Source organism: Euleptes europaea, chromosome 5 (genome assembly GCF_029931775.1).
Source record: "Euleptes europaea isolate rEulEur1 chromosome 5, rEulEur1.hap1, whole genome shotgun sequence".
Classification (NCBI taxonomy): Eukaryota; Metazoa; Chordata; class Lepidosauria; order Squamata; family Sphaerodactylidae; genus Euleptes; species Euleptes europaea.
This window is the reverse complement of record NC_079316.1, coordinates 94,766,253-94,787,150: the sequence shown is the minus strand read 5'-3', so window position 1 is coordinate 94,787,150 and position 20,898 is coordinate 94,766,253.

Sequence of the window (20,898 nt, the reverse complement as noted above, 5' to 3'; positions counted from 1 at the left end):
TAGGGCAGCGACGGGTTGAGTGAGTGGCATTGTTGGAACTACAGGAGCAAGCACTCAGCCATTGACTTTCTCATCTGCAATGAATGAGCAAGAGATGAGCCTTTGGAAAGCCTCTTGTTTACTGGCTCCCTTTCCTGGCTTCAATCCCTGCCTGGTATTAGAAAACTCTCTTTGTTAGTTGTAGCCCAAGCACCTTAATGTACTTCTGAGGAGAGCCTGCCAGCACTCCCCTCCCCTCCAATTCATAAGCCCAAGGGTGGTGGATCTGCTGGACCCATTTGTACTTTTGGACAGTAAGACATGAGAAGCTGTTCTAGGACACTTGTGTTCACCTTTGAGATGTCTTTGGGGATTCCCCATGATCCTCTAACTTCACTCTCCCACCCATGCATTTTGTGACTTCAAAATTATCGGTGTAATCAAATTAAGGGAAGGGATTTCCTTTACATTCGCCTGAGATGCTCAGTGCTACCCATGTTTGTAGAGTAGCTGGGGGCACTTTATACATTACTTATAAGCATTTGTAGAGTTCTTTTGTGCTAACCTGGGTGGCCCAGGCTAGCCCGATCTCGTCAGATCTCAGAAGCTAAGCAGAGTCAGTCCTGGCTAGTACTTGGATGGGAAACTACCAAGGAATACTAGGATTGCTATGCAGAGGAAGGCACTGGCAAACCACCTCTGCTAGTCTCTTGCCTTGAAAACCCTACTGGGTTGCCATAAGACAGCTGTGACTTGATAGCACCTTACACACAGAGACTGCCTTTCCCTTGTAAGCAGACAATTCATGCAGGAATGCAAATTAATTCTGCTCTGGTCCCAAGGTGACTAGCTACTCCCTTTGTGGACATGATCTTGGAGGAAAGGTTTATTCACACATTCACTGAGGTCTGGTGCAGGAAGAGGGTCCACAGCTTTCAAGGCTGTTCCAGATCCTCCTATAAGCTGCCCTGCCCCACGCTTCCCTTGTTGGTTCCACCATATCAGCAATTTGGCCCCACTGTCCTCCATCCCATGTGCTCCACATGCCAAGGGTAGGTGCAACGCCATCTCTACTTTAAGGAAGCAGGTGAATATAATATTCACCCAATGGTTTCGTATTAGGATTGTCATCTCTTTATAACTTTTCTATTACTGCTCCTATTTGTGAGATGAATTCATAAGCAGAAGAAAAAATCATGGAGAGAATTTCTCCATATTTTCTCTGAAGACAGAATTTTATGTCTGAGGAAACTTCAGATAGCACAACCTTTATTGCCACAACCTTTATTGTGGGCTTCTGGAGGAAGGAGTGACAGCAAATATAGGAGCTAATAAGGCCCTGATCTGTTGTGGAAATATGATGTATATTCTACTGATTATTTTATTCCCTTCTGGAAAATGAAATTGCTGTGAAGGATAATAGGGAGCAAGAGTGCCTCACAGACATTGGTGAGCGGCTTTCCCCCCAATTCTCTATTTAATTTAAAAAAGTAGGGGACCTGCAGGGGCATCTCATTTCCCCCTCCCTATTTCCTCTTTCCCTTCCCTGGCAGTCCCCATAGCATCTCCCCCTTTCCTGCTTTCTTCTCTTCTTCCCACTTACCAGCCAACTTACCTTCACTTGCTTTCCCGCTTTCCCTCCCCCAGCAGCCTCTACCTGGAAAACTATGGCCCAGGTGCACTGTGCTGGCCACTGGGCCAGGGCTAATTGTGCAGTGAGGAACCTGCAAGGATTTATAGGGGCATCTCATTTGCCCCTGTATCCCCTTCCCCACACTACTTCCTCTTTACATCCTCCTGGCATCCCCCATATCCTCACTTTCCCCTGCTTCCTTATCTTCTTCCTGCCCACCAGCCAACCTACCTTTGCCCCCTCATCTTCAGCTATTTTTGTTATTTATTTACTTCATTTATACCCCTTTCTTCCCAATGGAGACCCAAAGCAGTGTACATCATTCTCCTCTCCTCTATTTTATCCTCACTACAACCCTGTGAGGTAAGTTAGGCTGAGAGTATGTGAAGGCCCCAAATCACCCAGTGAGCTTCCATGGCAGACTGGGGATTCAAACCTGGGTCTCCCAGAACCTTATCTGAAACTCTAACCACTACACAACACTGGCTTTTGTGGGTGGCTGTTGTTGAACAGTAGCAAGCAGCCAGTCCTGGGTAAGTCATGCAAATCACATGGGAGCAAGCTGCCCTTCGGTTGTTGCCAGGCCTAGCTCTGATATATCTGTTGTTAAAGACCAAAACAGCCCTTGAAAGCACCCCTCCCACTGTTTACTGATGGAAACCTGAAGAAGGCTTGAAGGCTGGCAATACTGTTGTGGTTGTCTAGCAATGGCCTCTGAGTGCATTCATTTCTTAAAGCTACAGGTGCTGCTTCTATTATTTTGAGGGGTTTTAGGTAAAGGTCACCCCATGGGGTTACATCACATCATGATGTTTACTAGGCAGACTATTTTTATGGGGTGATTTGCCATTGCCTTCCCCAGTCATCTACACTTTATCCCCAGCAAACTGGGTACTGTTTGCCAACCTCAGAAGGATAGAAGGCTGAGTCAATCTTCAGCCAGCTACATGAAACCGATTTGTGTTCAATTTTTTCTGAAAACCTGGGGCATTTTTCAGGTTTGTAGAAAGATCTGTGTTGTTTGTTCATGACTCCAATCTCTGTATCTACAGATTTGGTCATGTTGAGAATTAGATATATTAATGATGATGGCCACATGTTCAGTGATGGCATGGCTATGTGGGCTTGTGACAAAAAGAACAGAGGAGTCCCCGAATTTGGTTTCTTAAGCAACAGCAGCACTTTTCACTGTACTCTGGTGGTGGGAAAGGTTTGTCCCCTGGTGAGTGGGCAACAATGATCCATTTGCTCTCAACACCATTTGTCAAAGAATTGCTTCAATGATACCATTCTGTGATTTGATTTTTGCCACATGGCGCAGAGTGGTAAGCTGCAGTACTACAGTCCAAGCTCTGCTCACGACCTGAGTAAGATCCCAACGGAAGTTGGTTTCAGGTAGCCGGCTCAAGGTTGACTCAGCCTTCCATCCTTTCAAGGTCGGTAAAATGAGTACCCAGCTTGCTGGGGGTAAAGGGAAGATGACTGGGGAAGGCACTGGCAAACCACCCTGTAAACAAAGTCTGCCTAGAAAACGTCGGGATGTGACGTCCCCCGTGGGTCAGGAATGACCCGGTGTTTGCACAGGGGACCTTTACCTTCAATTACACATATCTGATTTTTGCTTCCAAGGATATATGGTATTTTAGCAACTTCCTTTCAAGTTGCCATTCCATTTTCTAAAATTACTAAATAATATTGGGAGTTGTCTGCCACCCACCAATGCTACTGTTGCTCAGTAAAGAAATTTCAATTGGCTGAACAGTCATTAATTTGCTTACTTAACATTGCCCTTTGTTAATGACATAAGCACCGTTTCTGGCGAAATGCTTGTAATAAGTGAAGGTCACCTCTTGTATTCAATTTGATGTGTCATATTTATGGCAGGTCAGTTCCCATTAAATTAATAAGGGTTGCTATGTCACATCATCTTGACTTCCAGTGGGATGCAGAGCTACCTAACATAATGAGTAACCCATGAACACTCCTACGTGATGTACAATACATTTACCATGTTAAACCTTTCCTTCATGACATGGCAGCAATAGTAATAAGTGCTTTTCTTTCTTCCTTGTCTCTTAATTGTCAGGATTACTGGGATGAAAGTAGTAGGAAAACCCAGCAGTTCTGATTGTTTGCTAAAATAATGATCCCGCCAGGGTTTTGATTCCCTTATTTCTTATTCATAGAACTCTAAACATTTAGTATGTAGGCTTCACATTTATCAAAATCATGATTTTTGTAAGTATAGGGTTCCAAATTTTTAACTTGCTCTTTTGCTTGTGAGAATAAAGTTTTCTGAGGATCCTTTGCTGAGAATCATACAGAGTGAAAAATGCAAGCAGTTTAATTAGATGCCAAGAGGGAATAGGTTTTCATCCATGGAAGTTTATACTGGAATAAAATGTTCTAGTCTTTTAGATTTCACCAAATTCCTGTTTGTTTTGTTTATTGCATTAAAATAATATGTGTTAACCCTAGGGATGCTGGAACTCCTGCAGGTTCAGATCACATTATAATCCCCAGTTGCCAATAGGCACTCAATTTATTAGTGATTAGATCCAGTATTCTCAGAGGCATTCATTAGAGTTAAGCGAGTGTCTGCATTTCTAGCACAACAGCATGTATAAGTGCACTGTTGACCTTTGTGTGCTGTTTAATGCATGTGCAGTTTAGCAAAGGACCATGGGAGCTGGAATTTCCCCATGCAAGTAGTTAGCAGTATATCCCCAGGGGCAGTCTTGGACATAGGGCAATTGGGGCAGCTGCCCCAGGCCCCTGCTGTAGAGGCACCTGTGCTGGGTCCCCCTTACCACCCGTCAGCCCTGGATGCCCATGCTGCTTGCTATGTGTGTGTGGTGCCCCTGTCCCTGACTGCCCTACTGGCCACTCAGCCAGGTAATCTGCTGTAGGGTGATGGGGGCCACGAGTTTCCCCAGTTACATACACATGCATATGTATAACCTCTTCTGATTGTGGCTGATGCCGTAATTCAGAGAACAAACAGGCAAGGCCATGAAACACATGTGGGGACAGCTCATCCAGGTTCCACAAACTGTAAAGGGTTGTGGGGAGACAGTAGAGCTGGTGGAGGGTTCCTCCATGCCACCCTCATCAAAACCCCAATTGTTATTGATACTGCTTTTAGATGCAGTAGCATCTGGTTCCATTCAGTCTGTTCTTGCCGGTACTGTAGTCATTGTTATGTTGGACCTCAGCATCCAGAATCCACCCTATGATGGAGACTAGGACAGAGGACAGAGCGAAGCTGTGAGGGTTTCTGGGAATTGTAGTGGAGCAGTGGGACAGGAAACTAGCAGACAGCAGACAAGAACTGAACTGAAGGATTGAAGGAGAAGCATTGATGTAGACAAGGGAGCCAATTTGCATGCAGAGGGTGACATGGTCATTGCAGGAACAGTGAGAGCAGCTGGGGGGGAGGGTGGGTGCAAAACTGGCATGCAACGACTAAACCCATGATGAACCCTGTTTCATCAGACCAAGGTGGGTCTATCCTGTCCAGCATCATGGTATGCAACTGGAATGCAACAACTAGAACCCATGATGAACCCTGTTTCATCAGACCAAGGTGGGTCTATCCTGTCCAGCATCATGGTATCCACAGAAACCAACATGATACCTGCAAAACCACAAGCCAAAGCATCTCACTCTTGTTGCCCTTCCATAAGAAGAAAAGTAGGTTTTTATACCCTTCTTTTCTCTACCTTAAAGAGTCTCAAAGCACCTTACAATCAACATTCCCTTCCTCTCCCCAAAACAGGCACCTGAAAGAGTTCTGAAAGACTTGTGAGAAGCCCAAGGTCACCCAGCAGGCTTCAGGTGGAGGAGTGGGGAATCAAACCCAGTTCTCCAGATTAGAGTCCACTGCAATGGTACTGCAATGGAAATAAATACAGTCTAATCTCTTAGGAGCTTGGGCAGGCCAATCTCCCACCCCCTTTCTATTTTCATCTCTGCTCCTTTAGCAGCAGCCCCCAATGCAGCATTGTACCAAATGGTTTAAATTGTATTTTATTTTATTTACATTATTTATAGTCCTCCTTTCTCACTTGGACTCAGGGCAGATTGCACAGAGTAATAAAAAAATGATTCCTGTGTTGATAATGAAGGCCAAACTGTGGGCTTACACAATGTAGTCATTGTTATGTTGGACCTCAGCATCCAGAATCCACCCTATGATGGAGACTAGGACAGAGGACAGAGCGAACCTGTGAGGGGACATAGGGGAATCTATCTATTTTGGGTGACTCCGTAAGTAAGCAGAAAAATATGACTTTATACATTAAGTAAAAGAAGGGAAGGTCTGATGAGAATGGAATATGCCTGTTGAGAACTAAATATGCCAGCACAGAATGTTGAGAGCAGAAGAAGAGTTAAAGGGTGGGAGTGAGTGGGTTATAAATCTCTGAGAGCATACAGAATCTTAGAGGAAATTTGGGGGGCTGTAATTGGATTTTCACATTCTCTCCTCTTCAGATTCTTCATGGTCCTTAAGCTTCCACCTTTGTGGGTGTAAGCCTGTGGAGAATCAATTGATTCCCTTCTGAACTATTTTCTTTATAAAATTACTGGTGCTCCTAATTGTATTGCCGGAGTTTATGTGCAGAATGGGTCCTTAGATCTCTTGAAGTTTGGATTTGGGCCGCAGTTTTTAGATTCTGGGTTAAGATTCTATTCTCCATGGAGTCGCATGGATACTTACTTTTACTGCAAGCTAATTCTTATCAAAGCTCATGCAGCAAATTGGTTGAAAATCGTATCCAGATTTTAGGAATCTCTATGACTCATCAGCCGCTCTTTAATCTTTAGCTGCTTGCAAAAACTGGATTTTAGAAGCACTATGATAAGAGCACGTAGAGCATGTTCACCTTTGTACCTAGGTTTAATGCTGCCACAATCTCTTCCAACATAATTTGACTCCCTGGTAGTCCCATGCTACAGATGATTATTTATGTTGGCTAGACTGAATGCCATTCCATTAGGGGAGCTATTGGGTCGTTTAAATAGGGTGCCATATTCTGAGCAAGTGTGTCAATGTGGTTCTGATCAAATAGACACCCTTCAACATTGTCTGTTCAGCTGTGACCTACTCAATGTGGCAAAAGATAGATGGATAAATCCTTTAGGTGTGAATTGGATAATTTGCAGTTTCTTTTAGCAGGAGTGGATTTTAATATTACACTGGCAGTTGCCCAGTCCCCCCCCCCAAGTTGATTAAGATTATTCTGGTTTTTTTAATATACACACACATTAAAAGGAAAGATTAATATATATTAAAAGAAAAGACTAAAAGGAAAGGATATATACACACACACACACACACACACACACACATATATCCTTTTCTTTTAATCTTAGTCTTAGTGTGACTCTGTTCAGAGCTGAATTGGCTGTATGAGCCGTATCATTAAAGTAAGTCCTTAAGCTTCTTAATGTATATGGAGAACATACAATTATCCACTTGCAGTCAGAGGTTGTATGGTTCAAGAACAGTTTTGCTGGGTGAAGAACTGTTTATCTTGAGAGGCTTTGCCCAGCAGCCAAAGCCCATAAGCACTCAACCACACAGCTTATTCTTGTATGATGTAATGCTCATGTAGCTTGCAGTGACCATAACGGCATTAGAGAAACCTTTTATTACTGAGCATGCCCTGGTATGGTTAGCCCAAGCCACATAGGTGGTCACATGAAGGTGTCTTATACTGGATCTGACCACTGGCCCATCAAAGTAAATTTTGTCTACTCAGACTGGCAGTGGTTTTCTAGGGTTTCAGGTGGGTCTTTCACATCACCTACTACCTGATCCTTAACTGGAGATGCTGGGGATTGAACCTAGGACCTTCAGCACACCGAGCAGGTCCTCTACCACTGAGCCAGGGCCCCTCCCCTGTGATCCTTCATATGGATAGCAAGCAGAGTGAATGGGTGTCTATGTGATACAGTTCCTTTGCAGCAACCATACCATAACTGTAAGATAACATGGACACCACACCTTAAAGTGAATTCATACCCTCATCTTTATTTTGTGGAAGGAAAAACAAATGCTGGTAGCACATGGTAATAATATATTTGCACTGTTCCTTTGCATCAGCTCTTAATTTCAGGGTTGTTTAATCCCACAGCTGCTTGTAGACTTTGCTTTTAGATTCATAATTTTCCATCCGTGTTACCAAAGATAGTACTTAGTTAAACATTACTTCTCTTTTATACAAGGAACGTGTCTGTGTTAAGGCTGTTCCTTGTCATTACTGGTGTATTAAGTGCAACATGGTGTGTATTTTCCTGGTCTCCCTTCAACTTTTTTGGTTGCAGTGAAAGTAATTTTGTTTTAAATTATTATTCTGTCAGACCCTAAGAGAGGAGTACAAAGAGTTGTCAGCAAAGGGGACCCAGCTAATTATCCACAGTAATATTCTATCTGTGAATGTTAGACCACCTTGCTTCTGAAATGTGTATGTGTCTTGTCCCCAAACACAGGATATCTTTTACAAATGTATAACTATTTCATGTGCAAATTCATTCCACATACTCATAGCCCTCATTAGTGATTCCTATAGAACAAGTTTCCGTGAAATGGAAAATTGTAACGTTGATTTTTCCTAACAACTGGTCTAAGAAAATTTATGCATAGATTTATACATAAATTTGCTTCTGCATTTTGTGTATTTCAGAAGAGAGGAGAAAGGTGTGCTTCTGGGACCTGCTGATAACCATGGCATTTTCAAGGAGGGTATATTGTTGCAAACATAAAGCAAGCCAGATCCTTTTTCAGGATTGGACCCAGCACTCTAGGGAGGTGACATCATTCATTCATCCATTGCCTGCCTTCGTCTGTGCAAACTCGAGGAGGCTAACAGAACTGCAAACAGGACGCATCATTAAGTGTCCAGCAAAAAGTTAAAATCACAATTCAATTGATAGACACAGCCAAAACCAGTTCAACCTCCACTCACCTCTGGAACAAAGTCTTGCACAACTTCCTGAATGTGGCAAGTGAAGGCACCTGTCGCACCCATTTCTGACGGGCTATTCCAGAGGAATGGGCCTGCCTCAGAGAATGCCTGTGATGTTACAACAACACTAAAACAAAGCAGGTGTGAGTCTGGACAAGATATATGTGCTACATCGATCTTGTGGAAGAAACGTAAATGCAATAAAATAATAACATTAAGTGACAGTACAATCTGATTGTACTGATTGTACATCTGATACACATTTACCAAACTTAACTCTCACTGTGTTCAGTGGCGCTTACTCCCAGGTAAATTTGCAGAGGATTGTAGCCAAAGTCAAACTGGTAGATCTATAGATAGGTTTCCATGCTGTCTATAGAAATGTGTGAATCTCCAAGAAGTCTTGCTCTGTTTGCACTGAAACTTTTGCCTTTCTCTTAACATTCTTTAGATCACTGGTTCTTAACCAGGGGTCCGTGGACCCCCAGGGGTCCATAAGAACTAAACCAGGGGTCCGCGAAACAAAGTTATAAACCCATAATAAATTAATATTTACGCGGGCGGCATAGTGGGGGCTTGCAGGCACAGAGCACGGCGGCGTGCAGTGGTGACTCGCGGGAGCGGCGCTTGACAAGTAAGGAACATGCAGGGGCGAGGAGGCAGGGGGAGGGTGCAAGCGAGCCTCGCACGACCACACACAATAGGAGAAACACTTGTCAAACCTTGTTTGATGATAGCTGTCAAAGAGGTTTTAGGGATGGAAGCCAAAAAGAAAATACAAGAAATACCTCTATCGAACAACACGGTAAAAGCTTGAATTGAAATTATGTCAAATGACATCGAGGAGCAGCTTGTTTCGAAAATAAAAAATTCACCATGTTTCGCTTTGCAGTGTGATGAATCGACAGACGTTTCTAATTGGTCAGTTGCTCATATTTGTCCGCTTTTTAGATGACAACAACACTATTAAAGAGGAATTATTGATTTCGCGGAAACTGGGAACGATGTCAAAAGGTATCGACGTCATGAATATAATAGCGGAGTATTTTGAGAAACATAGCATTATGTGGGAAAAGCTCGCCAGCTTCTGTACGGATGGTGCTCCAGCCATGTTAGGATCACGCTCCGGTCTAGCAACATTAATAAAACAGAAGAATCCTTCAGCAATAATAACTCATTGTATCATACATCGTTAGGCGTTAGCTTCCAAGACTCTTCCTAAAAGCCTTGTTAATACCATGGAAATGGCCATAAAAGTGGTCAATGTTATTAAAAGCAGTGCCTTAAATACACGCCTTTTTAAAAAACTGTGCACTGAAATGGACTCCGATCATGAGACTCTTTTTTTCCACACCAAAGTTCATTGGCTATCGAAAAGCAATATGATGGGAAGGTTATTTGAACTAAGAAAAGAGGTTGAGCTGTTTCTAGCTGAGAAGAAAATTAAAGATTTACTAGAGCTGTTTTCTGATTCGAAAAGTCAGATGCATTTGGCTTATCTTGTGGATATTTTCTGACATTTGAATAAACTAAACTTACAGTTGCAAGGCTCTGGAAACATAAATTTAGCAGGTGTGGGAAACATTTTTATGTATGAAGATAAACTGCGTGCCTTCATTTGCAAACTTCAGTTATGGGTAGGCGAAAACAATTATTCTGCGTTTGTGACATTAAAAGCACTGGTCGATGATAGTAAAGATGACATGATCACCGCAAATATACAAGACAACATCAGAAGTCCTGCAAATGCTGGTCGATGAATTCCACCATTACTTCCCGGAATATAACCAGACAAAATCAAAAGATTCCCAAAAGCTGATTCGCAATCCTTTTGGTATTGCTGTTGAAGAGGTTGCAGAAGAAATCCAGGAAGAGCTCATTGAATTCCAAAATGATAGGCACTGTAAGGATGCGTTTGAATCAGTTTCTCTTGAAGAGTTCTGGTGTAAAAAAGCAATTTCATATCCTACAGTTTGGGGATTCGCCTTGCAATGTCTTATGCTCTTCTCCACAACTTATTTATGCGAACAAGGGTTTTCTGCTTTGCTTATAATTAAGAACATGACAAGAAATCGATTGGAAGCAAGTGATGATATTCATGTAGCTCTGAGCAACAGTATTAGCCCCAGAATTGCCCAGCTTGTAAAAAGGATACAAGCTCAAAAATCACATTGATTTACAATTAAAAGTTCTCTATTATAAAAAATATATTCAAATATTATTCTAAGTTTAATGTTTAACTAACAGTTATGATTAAAGTTTATTTTCAAATTCTCGGAATTTTTATTTTGAACCTTGGGGTCCCTGGGAACCACTGCTTTAGATGGTTTATCCATAGTAAAGGTGTTCTTTTTGTTGGGGGTGATGTAGCTAGGAAAAGCACTAGGCAGGAAAGTTGCATCTTAATAAAGAAATGTGTATTTGTGGGAAGCAGACATGCCAAATCTAATAGCCTGTAACTTCCACAGTCTTAAAATACACAAATTTTATGCTACACTATAGGCAGCAGTAACAAATTCTTTTTGCTTTTGACATGTTAGTGAACTAGGTCTTTGCTATGTAATACAAATGATTCACAGGAGACAAACTAAATGTGGTGTGTGAGAAGTTGTTAAAAATAAAGTGGGGAAAGTACTTTGTCCTTAAACCTGTAGTATCATTTACCATTGTTGTATATTTTTGCAAGGTTACAAGTACTTATTCTACACATACTAAGAGCTGCAGATTCTTTCGTGTAGGAGGTGTTAGTGAGCAAGTCTGACATTTAATATGCTGAGCAAGCTTTGTCCAGTGAAAGGAGTAGGTGGCTCACAAATGCACACCACATATTACATAAACATTTGTTGTGGCAAAAATAAAAATAGCAAGATGTGACCACACATATTTTCAAGAACAACTAGTACCTGATTATTCTTGCCACCCTGTGGTATGACTTCTAGGGGAGAAAGGCCAGTAGCACCATAGATCAACACATTTTTCAGGGTATGAGCTTTTAAGAGTCAATATTCCCTTCTTCAGATACAAGTAGGAATTGAGAACTCTGACTCTTTATACACCAGTCAGAAGGTGGGAGGAATGTCGCAAAGAAGGGAGTCAGGATGCCGAGGTTCAATGCACAATGTAATCAGCTTGATTAGAGCTAGGGAGAAATGCCTAGAAATGCTTCTCAATGGAGAATCCCAGTCAAAGTGGGAATGCAAAATTAAGAGGCACAGAAGGCTGAACATTTGATGCATTAATGTTCCCCATCCCTTCTTTCTGTGGCTGCAGAAACTCTTGCAGTTTTGCACTTGGTAAGAGCCACTCTTTGCCAGAGGGGAGAATGGGCCATTCGCTAGGCTCCCTTGCATTGTAATCTTTGGTATGACTCACTGATCTTCTGTAGCAGATTGGTGAGAATGGGGGGAGAGAGCTTCTAGAGAAGCCATGAGCAAGGAGTAGAATTAAATGTCGAGCCTCTGACATACTCTGAGGGGAAAGGACAGAAAAAGGGAGGGAAGTCCTTCCTTCCACCTTTCCAATCCTCCCAACTGGTAGGTTAATGAGAAGGAATAGCCCCATTAGGCTGCCCTGCCTATTGAGAAAGGAGATCCCTATAGTTGTATCTGACGAAAGGAGCTTTGACTCTCAGAAGCTTATGTCCTGGGCTGAAATCTGGCTCTTCTACTGCAGACCAACACACTACCCACCTCAATCTATAATTGATGGTTTCAGGTTTGAGGGTGAGCTCAACAAATACTCCTCGTGGGGACTTGGCAGAGTTGAAGATGAGCTGTGCCCCTCCCCTTAGCCCAAGGCAATGGAGATCCTAATGGATTAAACTGAGGGTAAAAACTAGTTACCATTGGTAGAAACCTGCTGTATTGCCCTGAAATTCCCAAACCTTCCTCCTCTTCAAAGTGCCACCAGCAAAGTAAAAGAGTTCTGGCAGAGCAGGAGTTCTCCACTTCTCCCTTTCTGCTGAAGTCCCTGAAATTTTGCTGCTGGGAGTCAAGGGATTTTCATGAATAGCATGGAGGGCAAAGTGGAGATCTGCAGTGGGAGGAGGGAACTGGCAAAAATTGACTTCACCAGCTGCATCTATTATGACAAATTGGATATTTTGGCAATACAACTCTCACGCGTAAACCCTTCTGCCCTTGTACCAAAAAGTTCTCATCAGGAAAAGAATTTCTCTGGACCTATGCACAGAACCCCACTCTCTCGAAGGCATAGAGCACAAAGGTTCAACTATCCTGATCATTCTATTCTTATTCCTGATAGCTTTAGGCTCTATTTAAGCAGGAAAAAGCTGAACAAGGATAAGCCGGATTTTTTCGGCTTATCAGAGAATTGGCTAAATTCGGCTTTGCCTTTTCCCGCCTTTTTTTTTTTTGCTCTGGTAAAACCTGAATCCAGGAAAGCCAAATTGTCATTTATTCCAGTTCGGGTTTTACCGAATCAACAGCCCTAGCTCCCAATGCCCACAGGTAAAGCAGGGCCTGACTCCTCAGGGTTCTTGGCCCCAGCTGTCTTCTTGGGAGGCTGTTTTGCCCCCCTCTCCCAGGAGACTTAAGGCCCCGTGGGCTGCCAGGTGTGGAGTCCACCAGGGCTAAGGTCTGGTGAGGAATGGCATCCGGGTTCCCACTCTAGCCCAGCCTCCTCGAGTAGGGGTCTCTGGGTCACGGCCTCAGGTGTTGGTGCAGCTAGGCTCCCAGAACAGGTCTCGATGGTCAAGAGAGAGGACATTTTTTAGGAGGGACATGGCATCTTCCAGGGTCAAAGGCTTGTTACATAGAATCCAATCCCTGGCCCTTGGGGGTACCACATGCACCAGTTGCTCTAGGACAACCGATCTAAAATGGCTTTGCTCTCCATCAACTTGGGCTGTTACCACTGGTATGCTGTGTCCTGGAGGTTGATTATGAAGGCCCGGGGGGGGAGGGTCCCCTTTTCTATAGCATGGACCTGAACTTGTAGCAATAGGTTTCTTCTGAGATCGCATAACGCTCCAGGATGCAGGCTTTCAAGCAGTCATATCAGCCACTGTCTTCTTTGGGCATCGCTTAAAGGGCCACCTGAGCAGGCCCAGTGAAGTATGTTCCCAGGATGAAGGAACAACTCTCCTTGGGCCACCCCGAGGCTTTGGCCATCTGTTCAAATGCCTTGAGGTGCCCATCCACCTTCTCATCCAGCCCTAACTTGGTGAGTGGAACCGCAGGCATACAAAGGGCCGGGCCCACTGCCTCCACAGTGGGGCTTGTGGCTGTGGCACCCCACTGGCCATCGAGGGTCTGGCAGATGTCCCACATCAAGGTCGTCTGAGCCTCCTGGTATTGCCTGGCCATGTCATGTAGCAGGTGCTGCTGAGCCTCCTGCTGCTATCTCCACATGTTGTGCACCATTTTCCCTTAGTGCTCAGTCAGCCACTGGTCGAACTAGATGAAGTCCATCGGGGCCCCCACAGCCTGCTCACTGGGCTTCATTGGTTTGGTTTGACCAGTAGGAAGCACTGTCAATAGCTGGGGTTGCAGTAGCTGCTTGTTAGCGGGATTGATAAGCAGGCTGGGGATCTTCTGCTCACCACCCCCTTGCCCATATTCTCCACCACTGTGTCAAGTGGGGCCTTCCCCCCCACCTCAGGCTTGGGGATCTCTGCTCTGGAGAAGGGTTGGGCTGAGGGAGCCTCTTCAGCCTCAGACCAGTCTGAGGTGTGTCCCCCACGGCAACCGCCAAGATGAGTCTGGAGCTCATTGGGCAGGCACTCAGCCCCTCTGGGAGGATGAGGCACATGAAAAATGACACAACAGCTGCAATGGTGGAGCCCTATGAGTTGCAGTACACAAGTCTGTTGAACTACTGAGCCATGAAGGAGTCAGTCTGGCCAGAACTCTAGTGGTCAATAAACAAAAAAGGGGGAAGAAACCCAACCTTAAAAAACTGAAAATTGGGTACCCAAGGTTTGGTGGAGAAGGTAAAATGATATAATAGAAAATATTTTTTATTTTAAGGCACTTATATCAGGGTTAAAAACATGAAAAATGATGAAATTAGGCACAATGGCAACTCATAAGGTTGATAGACTTAAACCACACACCATACACGTTTCGGCCTGCAGGCCTTCATCAGTGGTCAAATAAAAACCCATATAATGCACACACAAGTAATATAAAAATGTATCACAATATATAGATAACTTTATACAAGCCAAGGAATGTGTATAATAATTTTTAAATTAGAAAGCCCTGTAGGTGGAATACCTGCAAGTCATTCTACTCTGGGCTGTATTAGTCTCTCATACAAGTTGTGCATGCTAGTATCAACCCAGTAAAACAGTGTTATATCATTTTACCTTCTCCACCCAACCTTGGGCACCCAGCTTTTGTTTTTTAAGGTTGAGTTTCTCCCCCCCCCTTTTCCTTTATTGTCTACATAATATGCTCCATCCAAAAAGCCTAAGGTTATACAGCCTTCACATGCTTGAGTACCATGCCCACAAATCTTACCAGATTGCAACTTTAATCCACCACACTTGCATCTACACAATATTTTGAACTGGTTTCTGCTCCATTTTCCGAGAAGCATAGAATGAATTGTAAGTCTAATAATAGGAGCAGTGCCATTCATTAATGCTTCAATTGAGCCCTGAAAGGTATTTATTCAAATTAAGATATGTAGCTATAATTAATACTGATTATTCAGCACACCTGTCTGAAAAAGCAGAGTCATGAGGAGACAGCTGCATGAGGAGACAGCAAGCCGCATTTCAAATGGCATCCTGTGGCTGAAGCATCATTCCATGAATATGGATTCTGGTGAAATCTGTACAAATAACAAAATGAGTAACTCTTTGGGGGTCTGCCTTTCTGTTAAGTGATTCTGTTAACTGGCCTTCCTGAACAATGCAGTTACATTTAGGAATGCATTTGACTAGTTTTTAATTTGCTGACAGTCCTAATTGAGATTTTAAATTGTGGTCTTTTAGTTTTTTTAATATTTGTTGTTTTATTTACATTGTAAGCCTCTTGGAGCCTCATGGCGCAGAGTGCTAAGCTTCAGTACTGCAGTCCAAGCTCTGCTCACAACCTGAGTTCGATCCCAATGGAAGTTGGTTTCAGGTAGCCGGCTCAAGGTTGACTCAGCTTTCCATCCTTCCGAGGTCAGTAAAATGAGGACCCAGCTTGCTGAGGGTAAAGGGAAGATGACTGGGGAAGGCACTGACAAACCACCCCATAAACATAGTCTGTCTAGAAAATATCGGGATGTGACGTCGCCCCGTGGGTCAGGAATGACCCGGTGCTTGCACAGGGGACCTTTACCTTTATCTTTTTAAGCCTCTTGAGTTCTGCAAGGCAGAAAGGCAGCTTTTTTTCCCATCAAGTCACAGCTGACTTATGGTGTTAGGAGGTGGTTTGCCATTGCCTGCCTCCACATCACACGCCTGGTACATAAGTAAATTTTTATTACGGCATTGCCATTCTGAAAATACTTAATAAAACTATCCACAGTTTACGATTATACATTAATTTAAAATACAAAATGCAAATCCATCAAATTAGGTTTTACTTATCCCAAGTTAAAATTGGACCTATCTTTGAGGAAACCTTTGAGAGGTGAACTTTAAGTGCTATTGTGCAGAGCCTAGCTGTGGCTAAGGTAACCTGTTCTTTTTCCCCCTCCAGAAGAGTCTGCAATATTACTGATTCTGAGGGCTCTCTAGGGCCCTTCAGCGAAGGGAGAATGGGAAGTCTCCCATCCAAATACTAGCCAGGGTCAGGGCTGAGAATGTGTAACTGGCCCAAGGACATCCAGCAAGCTTCTGTGGTGTGAGTGGGGATTTGAACCTGGGTTTCCCAGGATATTTAAAGTTTTATGTTTTTCCAAAGAAGGCAGAATCCCTAATGAAAGGAATTTCTTTAAATTCTATGAATGTATGTGCCTCTCTGCAATAGTAAACACACCAGGGCAGTTGCTCAGAGGATGGGTCTTAGATTGGCAACCTCCTGGTTGGTCCTGGAGATCTCCCAGATTTACAACTGATATCCAGATGACAAAGATCAGTTCCCATGGAGAAAATGGCTGCTTTGGAGGGTGGACTGTAGGGCACTATACCACACTGAGCCCCCCCAAACTCCACCCTCCCTTGGCTCCACCCCCAAATCTCTAGGAATTCCTCAACATGGAGTCAACAATCCTCATTTTAGAAATATCTTCTTATTGGAGTGGCTGCAACGCTTGACCTTCTGGCCAATGAATGGAGCCAAGTTACCTCTTTTCTGCTTCTTGAGGGAGGTAGTGGTACAATCTCCCAGGAGCCCTTGGCCCTCTGAATGGTGGCGGTGCCAAGTTGTCCTGTGACAGTTGCAACAAAGTTGTCTTTGGGAAGGAGGATGGGCAAAGCTCTTGGCAACTGTTGTCCCTAGAACAAGAAACTGTTGTGTTTTGGTGATTGCATTCTGAGTCACTGCTGTAGTTTCTGATGGTTGAGACAAATAGGGAGTTTAATCTCTAACATGCAAAAGAAATACCTGAAATACATACATCTGATTGGAGATATAGGGAATGTGCTGGTTTCATTTCTGCAGCTCTTGAACTCATATAGGCTTCTTTTTGCTCCAGGCTATTTCAGATTTTTCTCCTGATTTACACATCTTAAATTGATGTTACTTTAAATCTAAACTGTGTTCATATGGAGGGAAAAGGTGTTCTTTCAAAATAAAATAGCTTGGAATAGATGACTGCTTGCTAAAGAATCTGTACTGCCATGAGACTTCATTACATCTGAGAGTTTCACGAAAACCCTGGCTGTACCATGGTGTGCAAATAAATGTAGAGGTGGTTAGATACTCTCTGCCTAAACTCACTCCTTCCCCTTACTTCTCATTCTCCCATTCCTATAGGGAAGATTATGTTTCATTTACCTTTTCAGAGGTCTGCAAACTGCACGGAAATGAAAAGGTCCACTCAAATCCCCTTTGGCAGCCTGAGAACTCGTAGATGAATGATAAACTTTGAACATTCCATATTGAAAGAAGCTTCTACATTAACTGTGAATAGCCATTGTGCTCTGAAACTGGTTCAGACTCTTCCGGGGATTCCATTATTAAGGATTATTGCATAAACATCACTTTTTCCTAGTATCTTTCAGAGCTTTCATAGAATCAAAGAGTTGGAAGAGCCCATACAGGCCATCTAGTCCAACGGCCTGCTTAATGCAGGACCAGCCTAGAGCATCCCTGATAAGTGTTAGTCCAGCCTCTTCTTAAAGACTACCAGTGAGGGGGAGCTCAACACCTCCCTAGGTAGATTATTCCACTGTTGAACAACTCTTATTATATATAAAAAAAATCCTAATATCCACCTTTCTACCTGCAATTTAAACCCATTATTGTGAGTCCTATCCTCTGATACCAACAGGAACTGCTCCCTGCCCTTCTCTAAGTGACAGCCCTTCAAATACTTAAAGAGATCAATCAAGTCCCCCCTCAATCTCCACTTCTCCAGACTGAACATTCCCAACTCCCTCAGCCTTTCCTCATAGGGCTTGGTCTCCAGGCCTCTGATCACTCTCATTGCTGTGTTTGCTGCTCCTACAAATTTATTGTCATCTCCAAATTTAATGAGTAGCCCTTCCACACCCTCATCCAGATCATTTACAAAAATATTGAAAATGTACTGGGACTGGAACTGAACCCTATGGCACCCCACTGGACACCTCTCTCCATTCAAATGAGATGCCACTGACAATGACTCTTTCAGCGCATCCCTGATCGGAATGTCTGTGCCGGGCTTAGGAGTTAATGCAGCGGTGCTGCCTCCTAAGGAGGTTTCGGCCCATACTATACCTCCACCCGGCGCCAAAAATCCATGCAACCCTCATAGGGTTGCTCCAGATATATGCCACTTAAAGGCGTATCTAGGCCAAAATAAAAGAGGTTGTTCCCAAGGCAAAATGGCGGTCCCCTCCCCCTGGCCGGCACTGTTATGCCCCGGGAACGCCTCTCGGGACACCTCCTGGGACGCCGTTATGCCCCAGGAATGCTTCCCGGGATGACGATGCGGCAGCAGGCTCCAACGGTATCTGGCCCCAGCTCTGCCGTGGCAGTGGCCAGAGTCCGCCATCTGGCCCTGTATGCCAGTGCTGGGGCCACAAACACCAGCATGCACCTCCGGGACACCAGTGCTCTGGGCCCTTGTGCTGGTGTGGGCCGGTGCCAGCCTCCAAAGGCCTTTGACTGCAGCCACCAGCGCAGGTCAGGAATGCGCTGTTTGAGTGCAGTTCTCCAACCAGTTCCCTATCCACTTAACTATCCTAGGGTCCAGTCCACAGTCGTCTACTTTTCCCATTAGAACATCATGGGGAACCCTGTCAAAAGCCTTACTGAAATCCAGGTAAACATCACCTGCATTCCTTCGATCCAGGAAGTAGCAATAATAGGTAGCTCTTATCATCAACTCAGAGGGGAGGGACCTGTCATTTTTTGCAGAATTGTGTATGTGTGTGCATTGGTGTGACTGAGGGGGCGGGGCAACGTGTGTGCAGGGGATGGTGGTTCCAGCTGCTGCCAGGCAGGGTGTGTGTGTGTGATTCCCAGTGTATTTTTTTTTAGCATGCACTTTATCCTCCAGTCTGCAGGGGGTTCAAGAGCATGTGGTTAGGTTGCCAGAATCCAGGGGCTGGAGATTACCCAAAACATGTTAGAAGCTTACAGAGCTCTACAGACATAGAAGAAAGCAGGCAGGCAGGCAGGTAGGCAGGCAGGGAGTAGGTAGAGCCCAGCCTATTCTCCCCCAACTCTTTTGGAGAGTCAGAGCCAAGGTCCTGAGCAGATTTTTGCACAAAGTCTGCTGTGGACAGAGAAACTCCCTTCCTCCCCTTTTAGACTACACAGCTAAAAAAACCTCTGCTTTGAAAACGGCATTTTCCTCTCAAGAGGAGCCGAGGGGAGTGCATGGAAAAAGCACATGAGGGCTGTCCTCTGCCTCCCTTCATTCCAGCCCTACGCGTGGTTAAGAGAATTTTGTAAGACTGTCTGCAGCATGCCCACTATAAAAATCCTTACACTAGAGGGGTTTGTAAATCCACCCCACCCCCGCCACAGAAAGAAAGCTTCCACACCTCCCCCGGCCAAAAAGAGCTGTTTATCTCTGGGCCCCAGCTAGTATCTTTTTTTCCTGCTATGTACAGAGAGAGAGAGAGAGGATGAAGGGGAAAACGGCACGGGTTTTTTTTCCTGCTTTTCCAGCCAAGTTCTGAAAAATGCAGATCAGCCCCCTTTAGCAGCAGCAGCAGACTGGCAAAACCAGTCTGACCAGTTATGTTAAATTAGAGGCAGAGACTGTGGGGAGAGGAGAGCGAGCGAGCGAGAAGGATTTAAACAAAGAATGCAGACCCCCCATGCTTCCTCCCCCCTTTGTACAGCTGAAGTGGGGAAGGCAGGCAGGGAGCCAGACAGAGAGAGCAGCCAGAGTCAGGGGTTTTGTGTTTTTAAGGTGTGTTAATGTTCAAACAGATCTTACCAAGCAGATAAGTGTAGCAAAAAGTAAGTTAAAAGGGGCGCTCCATCCCCGTCTATACAAGGAAACGCCTCCGTTCCCTACCAACTGATCTGGCTTTAAGAATTTGATAGGCTAGTCCCAGGGGGGGGGGAGAAGTGGGAGGAGGGAGTATGCAGCTTAGCCTACGGGTTTTACACAGAGACATGCAAAGAGAGGAGGGAGGGGAGAAGGGAGGGGGGAGAAGGGAGCTTTCCCCTTATCTTTTGAAACACAACACACCAATTTTAAGCTTCTAACAGATAGGGTGTCTGAAGCACACAGTGTGGAAGGAGCAGAGTTTTAGGGGGCAGCCCTGACTGACCTTATTTTTTTTTTCTAAACACCTCTGTGCAAAAAACTGCCATCTCATGGCACGTCGGCTGTCTCTGGAGAAAACTTTCTATGTTTTCTATGGAAAGAGGGGGTATCACACAGAGGGGCAGACCTAGAAAGCAGACACGCTACAAGGGAGTGATTGACAACCCCAAGGCAGCAGGGGCGGGGGAAAGAGGGACAGAGCTTTCGAGCTTTATAGCAAGTGTGCACGGGGGAGGGGGGCACAAGATGGTCGGAGGAGCACTCTATTTTTTTCTAAGTGGTTGAACGAGACCCTAGACTTGAGCATAGCAGCAGCAGGGGGAGGGGGCTGAGAGAGTCCACTGGGAATCACACACACACACACCCTGCCTGGCAGCAGCAGGAACCACCATCCCCCGCACACACGTTGCCCCGCCCCCTCAGTCACACCAATGCACACATACACAATTCTGCAAAAAATGACAGGTCCCTCCCCTCTGA